The 9,467-nt window shown below is 46.6% G+C and overlaps 1 long non-coding RNA gene across 1 annotated transcript; it reads left to right on the forward strand.

Annotated features, from left to right (window-relative positions):
- Positions 1-206: 206 nt before the first annotated feature.
- On the forward strand, positions 207-3,087 carry LOC138809154 (uncharacterized). Its single transcript, XR_011366736.1, has 3 exons — positions 207-312; positions 733-844; positions 3,007-3,087. It is a non-coding gene; the product is annotated as an uncharacterized lncRNA (long non-coding RNA).
- Positions 3,088-9,467: the final 6,380 nt, after the last annotated feature.

A 9,467-nucleotide genomic window follows, 5' to 3' on the forward strand; every position in this document is an offset into this window, starting at 1 on the left:
CAGCATGGTTCTGGCTGGATGGGAGGGCTCCAAGGAAGATCCCAGAGCAATCACCCCACCTCCTTCTGCCCTGCTCACCCTGATGCTTCTGCTCTTTGCCATAGACCTTCTTCCTGGAATCCATCCATGAGGTCATCACCACCATCATAGTGGTGAGTGGTGGGTGTGGCCTAACTAGGGGCAGTCAGAGGTGGAAGTAGGTCTGGGACTAGGAGCTTCCACTTTGGGTGTGGGCTGAGGCCTGGGCTGACTTTTATTTCATCCTGAGCCTTGCAGTGGTAGGGAGACAGTTTAGACTTTACATTGAGTCAGGTAAGATTGGAATCTGGAGGACCACTTGTGTGGGGAAGGATGTGGGACTCAGGGGGCCACTGTTGTTGGTATTTTCTTGGGACTCCCCCCTCCCTCTCTCATCCCTCAATGGTAGAAGAAAAACTTCAACTCAGGGTGTGGGAAGAGGGGGCAGGGGAATATTTTGGGTTGAACCAGACTTGTGCTTCATATTAATCCTAGCCCCTACTTCCTATTTATCTGAGGAATGGCCATATGGGTTTGGGAGGGGGAAAAATCATCCTAGCTGAGAATGTGGATCAGTGGTAGAGTGTTTGCCTAGCATGCCAGAAGTCACCAATGGGCCACCAATAGGCCATTAGATGTCCCTTGAGTTTGGGCCAACTCCCTTCAGCCTCTGCCCTACCCTATCCCCAGTTTAACCTTCCCGTTGCCCGGCAGATGGAGGCCTGAGAGAAAGCCACTTGGTCACCTACTTCTGGTGGCTGCCAACGCTTTTGAGAGTCAGTATGTCACATAGAGAGTCGTCATCTACATCAGTCTACCGGAGAAAGTGAGAGAGCACTCCTCCCCTGAGCCTGGAAGCTGTGGGCAGATCTGGATGTGGGGCATCTGGGGCAGGACCTGCTCCTTGGGGGAATCCACTATGGGGTCGGGAACCCTGACCTCTCCTCTGGCAGTTTCCATGCTGTCTTCAAGTTGCTTCTGAAGCAGTGTTGGGGAGGGGGATGGGAGGCTCAGCCTGTGCTGGCATCTGGAAACTGCTGTCTGTGCTTTCCCTGGCTAGGAGTGACAGCAGCTCCTCAACACTCTCCTCTTCTCGATCTTCTCCTGAGACAGCCAGTGCATGCACTGGGCTTTTTCCCAACATAGCTCATTCAGGACCAACATCTGCTCTTTACACACCATGAGGGACTCCTTGATAGTTTGGATGTGTGCCAAAAGCTGGCTGCATCAATGGTGGAGCTTACCTGCTGGACTCTGGAAGTCCACCTCATCAGGCAGGTCATGGATGAGGGTCTGTGGCTCCAGCTCAGTCTGGCACTGAGCTGCTGGGTTGGCCATGGGGTGCCTGAAGCTAGCCCACCATTCTTGGGTCAGGGTTTCCCCCTGTGGATCTCATCCTCCAAGAGCACTCTCAGAGCCATGTCACTCTTGGTCTGGGGAACCTCTCCATCCTGTGTGATGGTCACATGTGGTGGTGGGGATTCACCTAGTTACCTTTTGCTTCTCCAGGGCTCATCCCTTCCCCTTCCCCAGGGAAAGCCAGGAAGCTCAGCTGGGCTTGCAGGCATTCCTCCTGTGATCTGGTGGCTTCCAGGCACTTGAGAGTGTCCTGCCACTTCGGGGACACCACCTGGTCCCTCCAGTTTGTTGAGCCCTTCACTTGCATCAGCTGCTCCAGCAGCTGGATCTGCCTCTCTAAGTGCTGCTGCAGGGCCTCCTTCTCAGACCACAGTCACTCATTGGAGACAATGTGCCATTCACAGGAGGTTCTGAACTCCTGCACTGGCCCAGGGACTGCTCCTGCTGCTCCTGAGCTGCTTGGCTCTCTCTCTCTCTCAGCCACCACTATCCATTTCTCTATCTTCTTCTCTGAGCAGTCCTACTGCTCCCGCAGATGTTTCTTCATCTGCTGCTTTGTGTCCAGGATGCTGGCAAGCTCCTCCTTCTCACTGCTCACCCGGTGGAGAGCGTCCCACAGCAGGGCCAGCTTTTCCTCCGGTTGTCTATCCCACACACATGCACATCGTGGGGTCTCAGGGGTCTCCTGCTGATCCTAGGCTTTCTCCTCCAGTCTCTGCAGTTGCTCCTGCTGCTCCACGTTCTGAAGACGGAGACTGGTTTTCCTGGACCTGGATATGAAGTTGTTCCTCCAGGTTATTCAACTCCATCTTCAGTACCTAATGCCCTCCAGCGCTTGTTGGAACTTGCATATTCTCTTCTTCATGTTGCTCCTCTGTATCTACAGCACTTCCACCTTCTCCTGCAACTCTGTGTTCACTTGCTCCAGGTCATCAAAGTTTCTGGTATTTTCCTCGAGCTGAAGGATCACATCATTCAGCTGTTTGAGGAACATTTTGGTCTTCTCCTTTGCAGCAGTGACCAGAGAAGCCACTATCTCCAGCTCTGCCACACGCCACTCTGTAGCTTGTAGGCAGCTGGTGACAGCTTCATGCTCCCTTTCTCTGTCATCAGCGGCCTGCTGCACTTGGGCCAGTGCACATTGTAAATCGCTTTCTGCCGAAACCAACCGCTGTATGGGTGCCTTTTGGATTTCTACCTCCATTTTTGGTGCTGCATGTATCTGGTCTATCTTCTCCCTCTCTTACTCCCATTGACCCTGCGGGTCTGTCTCCCTACTTCAGTGGTTGGATCTTGGCACAGAGTGCCTGGTTTCTTCTTTTCTGTGGTCCAGGGTGGGCACCATATGCAGGTAGCACCTCTGTGGATCCTTGGTGGGATTGGGACCCTTGACACTCTGGACCCTGGTGGCTGTGACTGAGTCCAAAGTCAGGGTAGGCCCATGGTCGGCATCACCTTTCGCTGGACTCTCCATTCAATCTCGCTCCCCAGTGGTGTTTGTCTTGGGGATCCCTCCCTTTTTCGTGTTCTTTGTTTTCTTGAATGTTTCAGGTCTGTCGGGAGGATACTGCTGGTGTTCTTGTGGCAGCTTTTTGCCCACAGTTCTCTCATTGATTCTTATTGTTTCAGACATCTGAGCGCCAGGACGGGAAAGTTGGGCTGGCCACATTCCCAGGCTCTAGAAAATCTTCTATTCTCCCACTCACTGACTAGGACATTGTTTCCTACTCTACCTCAAAGTCACCTGGAGTCTCTTGCTCACCACTCAGCCACCTCTACATTCCTCAACTGCTGATAGTGGTGTCACCCAACAGAGGGATTCCAGGTGCTACTGGGAAGCATGTAATATGGGCATGTCCACTATTCTTGGATCCCATTGGTGAAAAAGAACGATGAAAAAATGGGGGTGTGCCTGGAATCCTGGGATGCAGACCAAATGGGCCTAGTCAACATGACAGCAGCTCCTTTACCAGGAAAGTCTGTCCAATCCAGTTGGGGACAAGAGGGAGACCTGCTTTAGCCAGATGGCTGCACAGATTGTGTGTATGTCTGTTTTTGCCAGTCCTGGACCTTGAACTCAGGATCTGGTCACAGTCCATGAGGTGTTCTTGCTCAAGATTAGCCCTCTACCACTGGAGCCACACAGCTCTACTTCTGGCTTTGTTGGCATTGAGGTTGGACAGGTGTCTCAAGGACTTTCCTGCCTAGGGTTACTTTGACCATGATCCTCCTATCACAGCCTTGTAAGTATCAAGGAGGACTGGTGAGAGCCACTGGTGCTTGGCTAATCATTGTTCGGGATTATGGCTTCCTCAGTAGCCTGCAAGCCTTCAGCAATGCAAGGTGAAGTATGCTTTGGAGCCAGATCACTCAGACCCAGATGGCCATACTGCAAAGTAAGAAAATGTAAAAATGCCATCCTGCCACTTTTTTCTGTGCAATTCCCCCGTTGCACAGGGCCTGAAGTTCTAGGATCCCAGGATAGCTTGTGTTTCCAGCGGCTGCACCCCAGCCTATGGTGATGAAAGCTGAGGCACGGTTACCATGACCTGAGTTCAAGACCATGCTTGGCAAAAAAAGCAAAAAGCAGAAAAAAATTAGCTCCCTGGCTTGCAATTCACGCTGTTTCTCCTACCTTTGATTTTGAACTTAAGGCCTGGGTAACTCTGAAGCACTGTGGACGAAGGGGAAGCTCACCATGCTTGAAGACAAGAAAGTGAGGCCTGGTCCCTAGGCATGAATTAAAGTCCCAGCCCTGGAAAAATTCTATTTATATATATTGTAAAGGTAAGATTTCTACTTACATATAGATTTTCAGTCCATGTCCTGTTTGTATTGGTTATTTATTGTATTTTTGTTTTATTCATTTATTTTCCATTTTTTAATTGTGAAAATACTGTACATAGGGGATACAATTACATGGGCAAGATAATGAGTAATTTCATATCAAGCATTGTAGCCTCCTCCTTTGTTTCCACTTCCCATCCCTTCCCATGTTCCCTCTCACCCCCCCAACCAATCCTCCCTGCTCCTCCCCCACACTCCCCCTGCACCAATGTTGTAAAGTTCATTTTTGACATAACGACTTGTACATCTCATTGCTGCAATGGGTCCACCTGTATCCCTATTTAAACGATTAATTTTTCCTGTTCCCCTCCACAAATTATACCGACATCAAATACAGTGAAAGCAGGTGTTATACTGTGGGAGAGGGACGTACAAAGCAACAAAGAAATAATATTATACATGTGTCAGAAACAATCACAAGAGAGAGAAAAATCATTTGAGTACATATCTTAGGGTTCATTTCCCTAACATCACCTTATCTGACCTATTCTGCTTGACCCAGACATATACTAGATATTGCAAATAAGGGAAACCATGGGACCTATGTTTCTTTGGGCCTGGCTTACTTCACTTAATATAATTTTTTCCAAGTCTTTCCATTTCCTAATAAATGGGGCAATGTCATTCTTTCTGATGGAGGCATAGAATTCCATTGTGTATATATACTACGTTTTCTTGATCCATTCATCTACTGAGGGGCATCTGGGCTGGTTCCATATCTTAGCTATAGTAAATAGTGCTGCAATAAACATAGTCGTGCTGGTAGCTTTAGTGTGGTCTTGTTTGTAAACATTTGGGTAAATGCTCAAAAGTGGGATTGCTGGGTCATAGGAGAGTTCTATGTGAAGTCTTTTGAGGAACCTCCATACTACTTTCCAAAGTGGTTGAACAAGTTTACACTCCCACCAACAATGCAGTAAGGTTCTCTTCTGTCCACATCCCCTCCAGCATCTGTTGTTATTAGAGTTCTTGATTATAGCCATTCTAACTGGTGTGAGGTGGTATCTCAATGTTGTTTTGATTTGCATTTCTTTTATGGCTATGGAGGTTGAGCATTTCTTCATGTGTCTATTGGCCATGCTTCTTTCCTCTTCAGAGAAGTTTCTCTTTAAGTCTTTTGCCCACTCTTTTATTGGGCAATTGTTTCTTTGAGGATTTGTTGTTGGGCGATTTAATTTTCTGATTTCCCAGTATATTTTAGATATGAGATTTTTTATTGACTCTGATGACACACATTCCATTCATGATATTGATGACAACCCATCACATAGTATCTAGATTTGCACATGTGTTCTCCATCATGTCTGACACCCAGGACTCTCAGAGAAAAGGAAAACAGCTATCACACTCAGCTTCTTACTCCATGATCCAATTGTTGGCAGTGCTGGGATCTGAACTCAGGGCCTAGCAGACCCAATTCAGACCCTGAATGGGTGTGTCAAAACTGCAACCTCAAGCCAATGAAGCTGCCAGGGCATTTCCAGACCCTGAGATTGAGCTGCAGGAGTGGACAAAATAGCCATACATGGATAGACAGGTGGTAGAACAACAAAAAAAATATATTTGTACATAGTGCCAGAGATATCTACGTAATATTTAATGACATCAACTACATTCCTACTAACTCTTAGGACTTTATTATGCCACCATTGAAGGAATAGTATTCTTTTCATGCTTAATTAACCATTCATTAAGATGAATCATTGTCCTAGGATCACTGCCTCTAATTTTGGACTTGACCAATACACGCAGAAACTTCTCATTCAATCATGCGTTTGCTAACATTTCATTGTTATTCCCATGCATAGGAACAAGTATCTTGGGATCTCCCCGCACTGGTAGGTGTCAGGACCAGGATTCAAGCTCAGGGCCTATTTTGCCGCATGGGCCTATGGTTTCCCTGATGGGCCATTAGCCTTCTCCAATGCAAGGTGAAGTACCATTTGCAGCCGTGTAATTCAGACCCAGGATGGTCACCGTGCAAAACAAGAAAATATAAAAAATCCATCCTGCGACATTTTTTCTGTCATTTTTCTGTCATCTTTTCCTGTCATTTTTCTGTCAGTTTTTCCTGCAAAGTTTTAGAGCCTAGGATCCCAGGATCGGCTACAGGCCCATGGGAGCCCATCAGCCTGAAGTGATTGAAGCTGAGGCAGAGTTGTCATGAACTGAGTTCAAATCCCATGCTTGGCAAGAATAATAATAATAATAATAATAATAATAATAATAATAATAATAATAATAATAATAATAACAATAGCACACCCTGGCTCAGAATTCTCACCATTTTTCTGCCACCTCTGAGATTCCAACTCAGGACTGGGTAACTTTGTTGCACTGTGGGGGAAAGTGAAGCTCACCATCCTTGAAGACTACAAGGTCAGGCCTAGTCTCAGGGCCTGAACTGAAGCCCGAGCACTGGCAAAAATCATATGCTCACCTACTTTATACATAGGATCTCTCTTTACATAGGGATGTGGAATGCATCATGCATTCAGTGTAGTTATTCTTTTTATTGTGTGCCTTAGTCATGGATGCATTTTGTATTTTATTGTATAAGATGACAGCTATAACTGTGCTGACATGGATGGCAACTGATTCCCATGAATATAGAGTTGCCTATATAGCATACTGCATCCTAGCTGAGACCCAGGACTTTCACAGGACAGAGAAACAGGTGCAACGATTGGCTTCTCACATCAGGATTCATCTTTTGGCAGTGCTGGGATCTGACCTCGGGGTATGGCAGGACCAATAGGCGAATGGGTCCAGGTAAGCACACTAGACTGTGAGACACTAAGGAGCGAGGCCATTCCCAGGACCTGAAATTGAGCCCTGTGTGGGCGTGGGGCAGGGCGGAGAAGGGGAGCATAACAGTCATCCTTTCATAATCTAAAGGAAGTATGTAAATAAGTACATATTTGTATAGAGTAGGATGGCGACCAGTGATGGAATCCAGTCTACCTTGTGACTAATGATTCTTGGATCTTCCCCAATGCCTCCATTTCATGACTGTGATGATTATGGCCATGTTTCATCAGCTCTTCATTAAAAATAATCTATACCCCATAAGTCCTGCCTATCATTTCCTACTAGCATCAAACTGGAACTACTCATTCAAAGATGAGATCCATCGAATTCCATGACTCTTCCTAGGTCTGGAAATGAGTATCTCAGAATCTCCCACCATTCCCTCAATGCATGGGGGCTGACCAGGATTCGACCCCGGGGCCTACGTTGCTGGGTCGGCCTCTGGCTCTTCTGATGGCCAACAGGCCATCAGCCACACCAGGTAACCTTCACTCTGCAGGCCACCGTGTTTGGACCCAGCATGGTCAGCATGCAAAGGAAAATAAATGTAAAAGTGCCAGGTGGAACTTTCCACCGCTTTTATTCCCCCTCGGGGCTTTTATTTTTCCAGCAAGCCCCTGGATCCTAGGGTCCGAGGTCTGTGGGTCCAGAGGCTGCAGCCTAGGATGATCAGAGCTGAGGCAGAGTTGCCATGACTTGAGTTCAAGGCCCGGCTCTGGCAAAAAAATAAATAAATAAAAAATTATGAATGAAGCACCCTAGCTAAGAACTCACACTGTGATACTGCTAGAGCTGGGATTTAAACTCAGGTCTGGGTAACCCCATTGCACTGTGGGAGAAGGGGAAGCTCACCATCCTTGAAGACTAGAATGTCAGGCCTGGCCCAGGGCTTGATTTGAAGCCCAAGCACTGGACAAAATAACAAGCCCAACTCTTTTACATATAGGATCTCTATTTACATACAGGTTTGGTATGCATCTTGCATTCAATGTAGTTATCTTTTTTTTATTTTGAGTCTTATTCATGGATGTATTGTTTATTTTATTGAGTATGGTGACAGGTATATCTGTGCTGACATGGATGACATCCTATTCCCATGGCTATAGAGTTGCCTATATAGCATTCTCCATCCTGGCTGAGGCCCAGGACTTTCACAGGACAGGAAAACAGGTGGATCGATGCGCTTCTCATATCAAGATGAATCTTTCGCAAGTGCTGGGATTTGAACTCAGGGCCTAGCTGGCCCAATTGGTGAATTGGGTCAATTTGAGCACACCAGCCTGTGAGCCACTATGGAGCTAGGATGTACCCAGGTTCTGAGACTGAGCCCTGGAAGGGAGGATCAATATAATCATGAATTCATCGTTTAAATACAGGATCTATATTATCATACATGGATGGGTGACATCTTGCATTCAGTGTACTCGTTCTCTTTATTTTGTGTCTTATGCATGGATGCAATGTGTATTTTATTGATTATGATGACAGATATAACTGTGCTGACATGGATGGCAACCCACTCCTTTGGGTATAGGGTTGCCTATGTAGTAATCTCCGTCCTCCCTGAGACCCAGGTCTTTCTCAGGACAGGAAAACAGATGGATCGATAGGCTTCTCACATCAGGATAATCTTTTGGCAGTGCTGGGATACAAACTCAGGGCCTAGCAGGCCCAATTGGTGAATGGGCAAAAGTGAGCACACCAGCTTGTGAGCCACTAAGGAGGTAGGCCAGTTCTAGGACCTGAGATACAGCCCTGGGAGAAGGGGATTAGGAGGGGGGAAAATAGTCATGCATTTGTAAGTGCAAGTTAGTATGCAAATAAGTACATATTTTTATAGTGTAGAAGAGATGGAGACCTGTGATGGGAACTACCTTGTGACTACCAATGCTTGGATCTTCCCCGATGCCTCCATTTCATAACTGTGATGATTATGGTCATGCTTCATCAATTCTTCATTAAAAATAATCGATATCCCATGAATCTTGCCTATCATTTCCTACTCACATCAAGCAGGAACTACTCATTCAAAGATAAGATTGATTGCATTCCAGGACCCTTCCTAGGCCCAGAAACCAGTGTCCCAGGATCTCCAGCAGTTCTCTCATAGTAAAAGGGCTGACTGGGATTCATTCTCGGGACCTCCATTGTCTGGTTAGCCTGTGGCACCCCAAAAAACCAGCAGGCTTTCAGCCATGTCAGGTCACCTTCACTCTGCAGGCAGCCATGTTTGGACCCAGAATTGTCACCATGCAAAGGAAGCCCCAGCACTGGACAAGCCCACCTCTTTTAAACATAGGATCTCTATTTACATAAAGATGTGGCATGCACCTTGTTTTCAGTTAATCTTTTTATTTTGTGTCTTATTCATCTATGTATTGTGTATTTTATTGAGTATAGGAGGAAATATATAACTGTGCTCACATGGATGA

This window comes from Dipodomys merriami, unplaced genomic scaffold (genome assembly GCF_024711535.1).
Source record: "Dipodomys merriami isolate MVZ:Mamm:240054 unplaced genomic scaffold, mDipMer1.0.p SCAF_488, whole genome shotgun sequence".
Taxonomy (NCBI): domain Eukaryota; kingdom Metazoa; phylum Chordata; class Mammalia; order Rodentia; family Heteromyidae; genus Dipodomys; species Dipodomys merriami.